This window comes from Syngnathus scovelli, chromosome 13, assembly GCF_024217435.2.
Source record: "Syngnathus scovelli strain Florida chromosome 13, RoL_Ssco_1.2, whole genome shotgun sequence".
In the NCBI taxonomy this organism is placed as follows: domain Eukaryota; kingdom Metazoa; phylum Chordata; class Actinopteri; order Syngnathiformes; family Syngnathidae; genus Syngnathus; species Syngnathus scovelli.
The window spans coordinates 11229793-11244142 of NC_090859.1; the positions used below are offsets into that span (position 1 = coordinate 11229793).

The 14350-nt window shown below is 44.2% G+C and overlaps 1 protein-coding gene across 5 annotated transcripts in view; it reads left to right on the forward strand.

The window, feature by feature from the left end:
- Nucleotides 1–14350, forward strand: part of LOC125979912 (uncharacterized) — a 182661-nt gene that overhangs the window by 146890 nt on the left and 21421 nt on the right. For all 5 annotated transcript variants that reach the window (XM_068652821.1, XM_049738784.2, XM_049738782.2 and 2 more), the window contains 2 exons: nt 7303–7451; nt 8594–8658. The gene's annotated coding sequence lies outside the window, so the exon portion shown is untranslated. The remainder of the gene's footprint in view (nt 1–7302; nt 7452–8593; nt 8659–14350) is intronic.

Sequence of the window (14350 nt, forward strand, 5' to 3'; positions counted from 1 at the left end):
TGCTGTCAACATAATTTGTTTACGTCTCACATGCTAATCTGCAAAGTAGTCCAAGGGTTACGTTGTGGCAGAACAGGTGCCTCGACCTCCAGAATCCGTGTCAACCCGGGATTACAGGATGTGTCGCTGTGGGATTGTTAGCGCGCCACCAGAAGAATTACGGACAAGACTGAGATTGCAAATATGGAAGATTAAGAGCGGAATGAGACGCAGATAGTGCTAAATTCACAAGATAATCTGTTGGCGTGTCTTGATCGAGATATCTCTCATGAGAAAACAGAATTATGATTGTGTGTGTGTGTGTTGACTGAGGATTGCTGGGGATTATTGCAAAGGAGGAAGCAAGTGATGGCAGTTCTGGACTTGAATTTCTTTCCGCACTTTAATTCAAAACAACTTTAAGAACTGTTGCTAAAGCGTTGATTGATATGACTTAGATAGGAAAACTTTTTTTTTTTTTTTGGTTGGTGCGGTGTGCCAAAGGTGAACAGGATTTTGCACCTTGAAGGTTTTACATTTGTTTTGACGGAAGAAATATGACAGCACAGTATGTGTGTGTGTGTTACAAAAAAAATCCCCTGTCATGTCTGGGTTTCAGTTTAGATCATAAAAAAAAATCTCAGCCATGGTTTTTTTTTTTTGTTTTCTTACTTCTTAATCTGTTTTATATATGTGGTCAGATATTTGCGGTCAGCTCACCAGAACTAATGCGATCAGGGCCCGCAAAAGTGTGCCGGGCCCCCGAGTATGTACGCACTTGGAGCTCCGAGTGGTTTGCGGGGAATTCATTAGTGTGTGCACAGGTGGCTAGTGTTACACTGCACTGGTGAAAGGCGGCAGCTCGAGCTGTCCCTCCGCCACTCTCCGTCCTCACCCCCCCCCCCCCCCCCCTCCTCCCTTCCCCTTTTCCTGTGTCATGGCGTGGTAAAGCTACACCGGCCTGGATGACATTTCCAACGGGCCACTGATTAGAAAATGCTCTGTACTGAAACAACAGCCTGTGATCTTTATCAAACTTTAACATCCTCCTTCCCCCCCTCCCACCTCCTCTTCAACCTTGCCATCTATCCGTCTCAAAGGCCCCGGCCGGCTCTCTTGGGAGCGAACTATAAGTAGTCCATCAGGCAAACTGCATTAGTGTAACTTCGTCCCAGGAAATTAGCAGAGCAGAGCGGCGCCAATTAGAAGTCAATAGCTGGCTTTATTAATCGAGCTAGCCATCGCACTTGATTAGATTAAGCCGGTGGGGGGGGTGGGGGGGGCGGCACCAGTGTGTACGTGCCAGTGTCCTTGTGTATTTATTCATCTGCATTTGTGCCTGTCCGTGTGTGTTGGGTCCCACGCAAACAGTAGCAGGTGCTGCTGACTGGCCGATTCCGTCTCATTGTGACTTTCTGCGGCTCAGTAATATGTTGATATTGACCTTTTCGGACTGCGTGCCCTCAATAAAGGCATGGCGTTCATAAATAGACAAGGCCGATTAGTTAAATGGAAAATTACAGATCAAGTGTGTATTGATGCAATTTGCCAGCTATGATGAGTAGGGGCATCGCGCGACGATGATTTACCATAGTTTGAAATTACTGGTGCGGTCACAGATTGAATTGGATTTTCTTCATTACTCCATTTTTTTTTCAGCAACATGTAACATAACAATTGTGTTTTAAATGCCGAGGATTTTCCAAGTAGTCCCAATAAATAAATGGATTTTCTATGTAACTGTAGTTGGTCGACTCAGAATATAAAAAATAAAAAATTCTTACAAGATAGTCATTACATCCCCCTCGGTAGGATTAAAGTGTGAATTTCCCGTTCTGTGTGTGTAATCTGCAAATCTCCGTTTTTGCTGATAATCCCTCGCAAACTTGTTTTAATCTGTCTGGCATACATGATGCCTGACACCTGTTCGGCAACGAGCACGCTCGAACCCGCCGCGAGCATCTCGCCGCTGTCCCAGCGCGTTTCATGTTGCACGATTCCGACTTTTTCCATAATGTCGGCGCACCAAAGGCGAGTGATGTCACACTTCCAAGGATGCGTTTAGAGAAAGTAACCACAACCACTAAACACAGCGTAAATGATGCTTTCAACACAAGTGGGAAGCCAGGGTTGGGTCACATGGTGGAAACACAACTTCCAGATTATCACTGGGCCACATCAGATACATTTTGTGTCCTGTCCCAAAATATATTTTTGACGCTGATTTTGTGAATGCTTTTATTTTTGTTGGACCACATCTGTTTTTTCACACAGATTTTGAAAACGTGATGTGCTAGAGAAATCAAATCAGTAAAGAATATAAAGTCAAAATATCCGTTGCCATGATACAGTACTGGTGTAATATTTAAACTTTTAAATTTTTGTATTTCTGTAGATTTAAAAATATTTTTCAGGGTTGTTTGAGTAAATCTAGGAGCATTTAGATAATGTTCAGGAAGTATTTGAGTACATCCAGAAGTGTTTTGTACATGAACACTTTTTGATTTTAATGATAGTTATTATGACAGTCCTTTTTTTTTTTTTTGAGGTGGTGCTCTGTGTTTGAGAATCACCGCTTAAAGCAAAAACGAGGCATCCGTTTACTCCGACTTTTTTTTTTCCCAATCCCTTGCATACGTTTTGATCCCTCATGGTGTTTGCAGCCATCTAAATAAATAGATGAGGGGGGAAAAAAATAGTACAAGATAATATTTGTATTTTACTGAGCTGCATTGAATTGCCACTGGGGCTTAAAGTTTTGAATTTCCAGCAGCAAAGATCTAAAGGCTTTGTGTGCCTTTTACAACATGGGAGTTGAAGAACCACAAAATGATCAACACAGCAAAGCCACTGTAACCCCTCTCACTCTCTCTCTCTCACACACACACATATGGACACACCCCGAGAACGGCAGGAGCCAATCTGTTGCTCTGGGCTCCATCAAATTTTAAATCACAGCTGCCTCTCCCGGCCGGATTGGCGTGTTGAAATGTATTCAGTCACTTTACAGCGACGCACGACAACGCTGTCGGGATGCGTACATGGTAACATAGGAGCCCGAAACATCAACGGGCTCCACTGGCCCAGAAAGCACACTTCCCCCTGGGCTACGTCTGAGACGCTGGTGGCTAAGTCGGCCTGACAGCTACACGCTTTAAAGGATGCATTCCCCGTCCGCGCAAAACGTCTCTTTGGCTGCCAATACCTTCAAAAATTGAGCTCATATGGCAAAGGCGATAAAAGAAAGATGCGTTCAAAGAAGTTGCCCGTTATGGTTGGCCTTTGGGTTTTATGAGGCGCTAGCGACGTAGTTAGCGAGGGATCAGTAAGGTTAAGCGGTAGTATGTACGTGAATGCGTGTGGTGGGAATTTTGTCGTTTGAAACCTGCAAAAATTTTTCTTTGGTGTGAATGTGAGTGATTGACTGGCGACCAATCCAGGGTGTACAATTGAGACAGTCCCCAGCTGTGAATGGATTTTCCAAGTCACGTTCAACCTTTTTTTTTTCTCAGTCAAATTAACGTGAAAAACATTTTCTTGCCCAAAAAAAACAGTAGTGATGCTTTGACTTGCAACTTGCATTTCATTCACGACCATGCTTGTAAGTCAAAATATTCGTGAAGAATTGAAATGTGTATAATCTGTTCTAGCCACTGACCAAAAATTTCAAAATAAAAAAAATAGCACTCTACATCAGTGTTCATAATTTAAAAAAAACTATTTTATAACAGAACTACATAGACTGTGCAAATGGATCTATTTGTGCATCATAATTTCATTCTTCAATGCTCAAGCAGAAATCAATTTCTTTCCATCATTCCTGTTTTGTGCCGCTCTTCACATTTCGTAAGAAATTCCCGAGAGGCCTGACGGAAAGGAAGAATGCCGACCACGAAACATAATTTCACCTTAAAATACATTCCAAAACAACACGTCTAATTCCTCCCACATTAGACAAAGTATTTGCTGCTGATTCACACACAAGCAGGCTTTGACCACAAATCTTCCTCTTGCATCAGTGGAATTAAATTGGTGCCCTCTTCTCCAAATTTTCCCATATTTGACAAAGGGCCCTTTCCCCTGGCGTCCCAACAAACAACACCATTCACACGCGCCAAATCATGTGAAGCGCTGTAGAAGACATGACCAGCCGCTAACCTCCGCTCGCTCTGGACTCAAGCGCACCTCGGGAAATCAATGGCGATGACTCAAAAGTCGGCATAAACAAAAGCCTTAATCCGCCTCTTTTTAACATGATCCTCGCTGCCTCGCTGCTATTCCCACTCTTCGACTCTTACACGAAGACGTGTAAACACAGACTCAAAGGAGTGGCGTCAGACGTAATAGAAATGATCTGTCAGTGCCTCTTTGAATGGGACCAAGACAAAATGATGGAAACTATTTACAGCCACCTAAAAACAATCTGCTGGCTTGTGGCTAGCTGAAGTGTTTTCCAGAGGCAGAAAATGTACTTGGCTTAGCAGTGAACAAAACCAACTTGTCTATGTAGTTAACGTTTTGCTAGGCGCTAGCTAGCGTTTTGATTTTTATGCTGTCAAAGCAGGAGCCAAAAAAATGCCAATTTCACAAATGGTAATAACTGATCTCTATTCCCGCTTTTTTTTTAGATGAGACAGAGAATCCGGTGGTTTGTGGGTTGGCACAAGACAACACATTTTCTCCAAATCTTCCTTTTTATCCTTTCAAAGCACCAGTGGTGGGAAGTAACAACATGGTTGCACTTTGTTACTTCCCACCAGTGGTGTTTTTGCTGCGCTTTCCCTGCCCGCCTCCTGCCTTTCTTCTTCGCGCCGTGTTGCTACGTGCGCACGTGTTGCGGTAGAAAAAGCAGCACTTATTAGGTGTCACGTCGCGTTAGAAGCTGTGACCTGTCAGGGCTCGTCTCGCCACTTATCTGTCACCAGCGGCCTGTTGAGCGTCTGCCGCTGGATTGAGGCGGCACACCTTCACTATGGATATTTACTGCTCAAGCGTGCCCCCCCGACAACAGAGGGGTCAGCCGTCGAGATGACCCCGATTGTCAAATAACAACAAAATACAAAGACGATTTACGGCCTTTGAAAGCCTCGGGCTTAATGGCCAGACAGCCGTTATCAACAATTAGCATCTAGCTTGAGATGAGACACATTTTACAATACTTTTATTAAAAAGAACAGAAAACAGACTTAAGAAGCTTTTATTGGCACATCCCTAATATACACACACAATACAGTGGCTACTTAGTTACTTGAGTTACTTAGTCGGGGGGGGGGGGCTTTTGAATCTTAAGGCACAGCTATTAATCATGCTTGCGATGGGCCCTGGAAAAACTGGAATGTGAGCTTGTGACAGTGATGAAGGTGAGCTGCCAGGTTCGGGCGTCAGGTAGCTGCCACGAAATGTCGATCAGCGCCGCAACCCGCCAAAAGGCCCGTGACGCGCCGTGCCGTCCGATGGGTTATGAAATCAGGCGGGGATGGCGATGGAGTGACACGAAGCAGAGGCTGTCAAGAGGGAGGAAGAAAAAAAAAAAACGCAAGGATGGGATGTCAAGTTCCGTTGGCCGCCCAGACGTGGCGCCGCGATCTTTGCTGAGACAGCTGCGAATGCGCTCACCGCGTGGTGCTGATGTTTTTGTGTGTCACATCAAAGACTGAGCTGACTGAGTCTGAGCTTAGGAGCTAAAAATGGACCCCTTTCGCCATAAGCGTAGCTAAAGCATTTTTGTGTGTGCATAAAGACATGATGTTTGAACACGCAAGTGGAAAAAGAAATTAACTATGCTAATACAGTGGTCTTGAAGACAAAAGAGTTTTAGGCAGACAGTAAAACTGTATCATCGCACTGCTGCATCAATTGATCATGTGCAGGACCATCTAAAATGAAAAACAATTTAAAATGAAAAAAAATTGGGCTTTTTTGGACCCATAATGAGTTATTTTTGACACCAATGTTTTTAGACATCACTCGCTATGAATCCAAAATAAATCCAGACAATGTATATTTGATCCCTTTAAAGGCTGAAGCTCTTCATCATGATGCTCCTCATCTCCAATTTCTGCTGTACTTTCTTCTCCTGCCATGATGGTCAGCAGGGTGCACTCGCTTCTTCTTGAAACCTCCCTAATGAAACCTTATCCTTGCATCTCGCCCCCTGGTGGTTGGCTGACTACTAGATGAGAAACTGTTTTTGTTTTTTTTAGACACGCAGCAGAGCCCGCATATGAAATGTAAACATTGCTGACGATCAAATTTATTTAATCACGGCAATCAGAATTGTGTTTATAAATATATGTATATATAATATTTTTTATATTTATATAATTATATAATTATATATATTGTACAGTTTAACAATTTGTGATATTGATAAAGGTGACAAAGAAGTTTTTTTTTTCTTTTTTAAATTTCGCGTTTTAAATAAATATGGTTCCTTGCTTATGTAAGCTCCAGAGAATGGAGTTCATAGAATTACAATTGTAGAATATGATAGTCTGGACAGTTCTATTCAAATCACACGAAACCACTCTGTCTGAAGAGGCTCTTCAAAATATCCTTTTGTTGAACTGCCAGCCTGCATGCATATTTTAACACGCCGTGTAAATAATTTAGACACTTTTATGGCCGGACTCATCCAACTGGTGTTTGGGCTTCTGTTTGCACACACGCAGTCGAAAACGAGTCGCCGAATGTGAAATGTGACACGGCGCGGCACGTGACGGAGCGGCGTGGCACGTCATCGAGCGCTGTAAGCAGAGCGCCATGTTTGCGCCGACGCACCTTCCTGCTGTCTGTCTTCTGACTCGGCAGCAGAAGGGCTGAAAAAAGGCAGATCTTGTGATGGGTGCGCGAAGAGCGCAACGTTTGGCCTTCATTCACGACTCCTGACCGTGACTTCACCCCCCTTACCTCCTTCAGGGCCAGGATGAGGAAAGAGTGAAAGGAGAAAAAATGACTGACTGCCAGTAAGAGATTATGGTGCACGGCACGAAGGCCCTGGAGCCATCATTAAACTACTCGCCCATGCCATTGAATAAGGGATGTGTTTTAAATAAACACTAAAGCACATTGTTAGGAAGTCAGGAAGTACAAATATCTCCCTGCCGTTGGATTTTTTTAAGTATTAGTCTACAATCAAATGTATTGACTGTTATTGCACTGAAACAAAAACACTCAAAAAGTGGCATTATGGTATCTTCTAAATGTGTTCTGATTTTTTTTTTTTTTTTTGTCTGTGTCCTTATGCCATCTTTGTTTTGTAATGAAAGGCGCATATCCCTGCTGGTCTTTTCATATGTGAACTGTTGTCTCCATGTCAAACAGGCTGAACAAAAGCACAGAGCTCCAGGGTGAATCTGTCTGAGAGACGAGAGTGCTTCATGCGGCCGGAGTAGGGAGATCAATATTTACAGACACTCCTCTTCTTTAGACAGCATTCATGTCACAATGAACAAACAGCCCTCCCTGCAAAGGTAATGTCCAACCCGCCCCCTAACGACGTTCTTTTGCTTACCTCATCTCGCCCACCTCCCTTCTGCAGAGACAAAAGGTAAAGGTTGACAAAAGGTGTCTGTGGATCTTTTGAGTGGCACACAGCGGCCCGCCGTCTGCATTCACCCGGCAATTATCTCCATGCCGACTTAATCCCGCCTGTTAAGTGGCTGGCTAAAAGCATGTGTACACAGACACGCGCGTAAATGGGGGGCCGGAGTGCAAGGTGGCGCGCGCCGTTTATCTGCGGGCGTCGTCGCACACCTGATATATGGCCCCGGCCTTACAGGAAGCCACTCTACATGACCTTGGCAAAGATTGGAACACACACACACACACACACACGACTAATGCGGGTTCAAGCATCAGATGGGGCTACTGTGCTTTCGTGGACTCGTGTCACGCCAATAAAGCCCAAATTGCCATTGACAGTCTTCTAAAACGTTTATAGTACTACTCTAGATTTCTTTATTCGAATAAAGATTCATAAATTGGTTCATCTTTATATAGTAAGCACTATCTATCAATCTATCCATCCATCCATCCTGCTAGCTAGCTTAAATAGCTAGCTTGCGAGTTGGTTAGTGAGCTTGTTGGCTAGCTCGCTAGCTATCCAACTATCTATTCTGTACTGTATACTGTACGGTACATATATATATGCTGTACTGTATATAATATATGTATTTCCAAAAATATTCACTAATACTAAACGATAAACTAACCACCTTTGAATAACATTTTAAACTTTGCATTGCTCTTCAATAATAACCTCAGGATGCTGCATAATGCAGGTTGTAGGGTATAATGTATAGATTTGCTGTTTTGTTCTATTGGTTGACCTGGCTCCGCCCACCTCTCACCCAGGGCCAAATCCCTCGTCACCTCATCAGTCAGCTCCATTGTTTGCTGACACATTTTTTGTTGGTCTGCCAGGTGATAATGACTTGTTTGTACAGGTTTTGTAGCTTGGGTTGTTGGCTTTTGTTTATATGGTTTATGACACCTGCCAGCCTCATTTGCCCATAAGTCTTTGCGCTTCTCGTTTGGTTTTGAAACTGCTAAAAACTATGAGAAATGGTCACAGACAATTAAAAAATAACCACGTACTTTTTTTTTTTTGCAGTACAAAAGACTCTATAAAAATGACCATTCAAGGATGGCACAAAACCGATGAACAAGACACCAACAGTAAGTACAAGAACTCATTTTGTATTTTTTTTTTTCATACAACTGTACTCAAAATGTTTATATTATCGAGGCGATATATTTATCTTGCATATCCTTCCCAAAAATTATGAGGCCTACTCATGTTGTACGGCACAACAAAGACATGTCTGCCATCTAGTGGTGATTGTTGATATTACAACTTGAAACGCACTGCCGGCACAGCTCAAACGGAAGCCTGAATCCCCAAAGTTGGATAGAAACAAGCAATCGTTTTGCTCCACATTAATTTGATGAAAGAGGTGCCAAATTTCAGCGAACAGAGCGTAACAATATTAAGAAACATGACATTGTTTGACTGAAACCCAACCCAGATTCCTTTGGCCTCCAGCCTTTTGATGCGTGCGTGGTTAAAATGAGCAAAAGCCGCCTCCAAACGGAGGTTTGAGTGAGGTAACTGGAGCCAGTGTGAATGGACTCATTGTTGCTTCGCCTTAATAAGGCGTGACAAGTGAGGCGTGAATAGATTCCCATCATTAGGCCCCCTAAAAATGCCCATTAGAATCAATGGGCCACACTCCGGTCAGACTTTCTGTCTACCAGCCAGCGTGCCTCCGCGCCCTCCTCCCCTCCATCCCCCCCTCCTCCCCCCCTTTAACATGCAGGACACTAGATACAGTTACAGCCACCCAGCTGAGGTGAACTCCAACAAGGCAACTCTATAGCCGCAGCCCTAACACCCGGCGTAATGCAGTTGACGCCACCCTTGCGGGAAAAGGGCAACGCGATGAGAGAGGCGGGCGACCTCTATCATGAGTGCTTGTCGGAGCTAACGTGAATAGAAGTCCTGATGTTTACAAGAAAGCGTGTACGTGTCCACAAGTGTAAGTGTGTAGCAGACAACGGGTCCAGGCAGCCAGCGTGGCTGATAAACTGCAGGGATTAGCAGCCACTTCTGGAGCCCAAGTGGCCCTATCAATACAGGACCGGGCCCATTGATCTGTTGTCTGGACGGGTGCTGGCGCTAATTCCTGGACCTTGGCTCTGAGTGCTGCTGGCTGGGGAGCTCGGAGGCGGGGGGTGAGACTGACTGGCTACTAGTGGCGCCATCCGCAGACCCTTCTGGATTTGAGGGCTCAGCGTTTGCCATAGAGCAGCTCAAAATAGCAGCCCGACCGCCGCGCGGCTAAGCAGGAGATAGACAAGCGACGTGCTAATGGTAATTTGAAAACACAAATCGTCGCGGGCGGGCTCGTGTCATAAACAAACACTTTGGTTCAAAAAAAGCTTTTTCTAATTAGAACCGATCACTGTGTCAATTGGCGGAATACTTGACATGCTCCGAATTATCGCGCTTAAATGACATGCTAAGTCCGCTACGAGAATTACAGAGCGTGGACTCGTGGAGTTTATCTGGAATAGAGTAGTCCACATTAACACCTCCTTAAACGGCCGTCCCCATGGAAGATACGGAGGGCGGAAGAAGAATTAAAAGCCTAGGCGTCATGAGGGTGGGGAATTATCGGGGTGACATGCTAGCTTGAAGAGTCAAGCAAAGAAGAACTAGAATAGCACTCACCAAGACTGAACTGCATGTTTTTTTCTTTTTCCCACATTAAAGACATTAAAAAAAATTGAGAAATGGTGACAAACTAATAATAAAAACAAAATTAAAACAACACCATTAGAATAAGATAGATTTATAACAGTGTCCAGGCAAAAACAAAACATATGGACAAATATGGAGTCAAATATTCTTGCTGACAGGTTTTAAAAAATTGTTTTTCAGTGCACTTTTCCGATTCCTTGGCATGGTTGTGCTGTTGGTTTGACAGCTGGTCACAAACAATTTGACTGTTGAACGCCTGACTCAGACCCTGAAAAATTGTTTATGATGGCTCGTAAGACATTTTGACACCAGGGGCTGTTTTGGCGTTTATCTGTTGCGGGGGGATGGAATGTTTCTCTCTGCTCACCTCGCTAAGAGTTTATGGCATGTCTTCAGGTATTTCCACAAGATGAATGTAAGCTTTTTGTCAAGGCGGAAAAAAGGGGGCGAAAAAAAAAATCTGTTGATGCATTCAAAGGCCGTTTTGTTATTTTAGTTTTGGATGGAAAGGGCGAGAAAAATCCAACTGTGTGCGGACGCAAACGGATTATCGCCTGACTTGCCAGCTGTCCGTGCAAAATGTAAGATTTCCTGCATCAGTGTGACAGTGACGAATCAGCATGTGATGGGACGCCTCTTTGTTGGCCTTTGTGTCCCCTCTTGCCAAGATTTACTGCATGTTTTTGACAACTTCAAATTGCTAAGAAAACAAATCTTGTCCAAATCTCGTGATGCTGAAAAATTTATTTATCTATGATTATTACATTTTTTCTTCCTATATACTTGATGTGGATTATAGCCAAATTCCTGTTTGGTTATATTATATTATCCTATTACTACCCAAGAATCCCCCCACCACATTAGTGGGTCATCTTCACCCCTCCATCAACTCTCATCTTTCAGCCCAAACGTCCCCCTTAAAATAACTTTTCACCTCCAAAATTCTTTCCAGAGGAAGCCATTACCCTGAGCAGGCGCCCCTCTCAGAGGAAAGCCATTCATATTTGATTGGCGTCTGAGCAAAAATGGCAGTAATGTGCGCCGTAATCGCCACAAGTGTAATCAGGCAGGCTTCTGATGGCTTAACGGCTGGACGCGCACTCCGCTAGTGTGTCAGGAGTGATATTGTATGTGGCGGCTGGGTCACATTTTCTTTTTTTCCGAAAAGCTCCCTTTTGACTTCTAGACGAGAAGCTCCTTAAGTTCCACTGACGTTTGGATCTTGGATTTTGGGGGATTTTTTTTGTATTTGTTGAACACGAATACTTTTTCAATGACATATTAAGCAAATAATCCAAGCTAAATATATATAAAATATGTAAACATATTATGATATAATTAAAGAATTGCTGCTTCTTCTGGTGAGCACATTTTGGCCAACTGACGCTAGCATAAGACAAGACGTATAGAAATTCGTAGAGATGGTCTCTTAGTAAGCAAAAACAATGTTAGTTGTTCTTCACAGAGGATAAAGACTATATACCTGTGAATATTGTCCTACTGCCTGTCTGCATTTGTTGTTGCCATGTTCAAATATTCAAAGAGCTTTAATACCAGAGTACTGATCATGCTACTCATTATTAGCCCATCAATAGTGTTTGGCATATTTTGTTAGCATTAAGCTAAACAGACTTTCCTAATGCTACATTGTGTGGTTGTTTTATACACACACGTAAATGTATTTGTATTATATTTAGTTTGACAGTAAACTGAAACTGGATTTGCGTTCTTGTCCAAGAATTGTTAACTATCTGCCTCACTTCTTGTTGTGAAGTGAGTTGAGATCATTTTTTGTCTTGCAACTCAAAGCATAAAACGAGCTGAATGATGACTTTTATCCCGAGAGACTCGTAAATCAGGTCGTTTGGACGCGTCTCAACAATCCACTTTGTAGTAATGCTGCATGGTGATATCATGATAGCGTTAGTTAGCGTGGTTACAAATGCATGCTAGCAAAACAGCCTCTAGGACTGCTCGACTCATGTGGCCTTGAGACTTTATGAGCCTTTTAATAACTTCCATCATTGGCATTCGGGTTTGGTCACCCAGCCAAGCGACACAGAATTCGACTAACTTTACCCAACTAGCATTTAATAACAGACATTGAGTAGGGCCTCGCTAGCTGGAAGGAAGCAAAGGAAGGATGGAAAGTGGCGAAGGGGGGGGCGGGTGACATCGTCGCTGAAATGGCTTTAATGTGTCATGAAATCACGACAAGCGTGATATCAGGCGGGAACTTGATGGGCAAACCGTTGAAGCGCACTCCCTTCACGCGTCAGGGGTGAGATTCCATTTGGCAGCCTCGTCACGTTTTTTTTTTTTGCTTTCGTAAAAAGCTTTTCTAGGATTTGCTAACAAAAAGGTGCTTTTGCGACACGTTACATCCATTTTGCAAGGGGGTGGAAGGCGGCGCCGATGCGGGCTTCAGCCAAGCAGAGCCGCAGTGATCTGAAACGGCGATTTATGGAAAATGAAGGAATTCTGTCCTTGGTTTTCGTCGGTCTCCTTTAACTCGGAGCCAATCCTTGTCAGTGGAACACTTTCAAAAGTTGAAGTTATTCTTTACAGATTGCTTCTCATTGAAGTCCTTGGCACCGTGTCCCGCGCACACATGCCTGGGACTGTTCACGCACATGTTTTTCGGGGTAGGCGCTCTTCGCGGCGTGTCGGCGAGGCCGCCATCCACCTAATCAGGCTTGACACCCGACCAGAGGCCCCCGGTGCCCTCCGCTAATTTCAGCCTCAACCGGCAACCTCTGCGCTCTCCCTCCACCGGGCCGCTCCAATCAGTGTGCGCTGATGGCAAATAGCTTCCAGAGCTGTGCCAGGCCCCATTATTCCCACCAGCGCCACCGGTAACTGGTGCAAGGGCTCAGGTGAAATTGTCCAAGCTGGAAAGGAAAAAAAAAAAAAAAAAAGGACAAGGGTCACCCCGCGGCCGACACATTTTTGCACTCACATCAGAGCAATCAGCCGACTTTCGGTGAGGCCGTGACAGCCTAAGTGCGGGCGTACGCGTACATGCTAACATATGTACCTAAGATGGCACAAGTAAACACACACACGTGAGTGAGTGGGAGGGAAATTAGGGCCTAAGCAAACTCAGGATGCCAGCGAGTGCGGGTCGTTTAAGTGCTTCCGAAAGAGATCAGGTGGCCTCCGATGATTGCGGCGTTATAAGTCTTGGATATCCTCCTCAAGTGTGCCGCCATAATCATAGAGGGAGGACCAAATCAGGCTCCGGGGGGAAACATTACATCAGTAGGCTGTGACTAATATCAGTGGAAAAGAGGCACATTTAATTTGCTGTTGTGGTGCCAGAGAGCTCCACATTGCTTGGATGCCATACAAGCTGCCTTTGAAAGATTGCAATCATGGCTGGCTCGCATTTGGAATTTACACCACCGGACTCGAGAGAGTACCGGACCGACCGCAGCCCATCGCTCTTATGCTACGCTAATAGTGCCCTTTTCTAGTCTTGCGCTGTGCAGTCAAATGAAAATCTGCAAAGTCAAGTCCAAATAATACAATTTGGGTTTTTAATAGTTTGACCTAGACCTGAACAATAACATCACAGTAGATTTTTTTTTTTAATTGAATACGCTATATTTTGTGTATTCGTTTATTTCAAGTGGGAGCCACGTTTTCATTGTTTCGTGAAATGTAAACATTTGAAGTAAATCTTGAGTTACTAGCACAACTTTAAGAAGTCGTAGGAAGTACTCGACATATCGCAAGGCACTCATCTGCTTGAGCTTCCTTGCTCAGCTTGTCGAATGTCGTATCGATGAAGAATTATGGCTTGTTTGCTTAAGTCGGGAGGCAAGATCATAGTTCACGGTGCCGCGGGTCACAAGGCGCAGTCAACTTGTATGCGCAGAGGCGGGGTCGCGTGAGTCTTTAAAGCTCTTTAAGTGATTCCCTCAGTGTCTTCGCCCCGAGGGAGCGAGGCTCAGCTCGTTTCAACACATCCAAACAAAGCCAGGATCCGAGTCATCGATCATCCGGCCTGCGATTTGTGACGAGGTGTTTGCTTTACACGGCTCGATGAAAAGTGTAAATATCGCCGAGGCACATCAGATCGTGCGACTGTATTTGGAACAACAC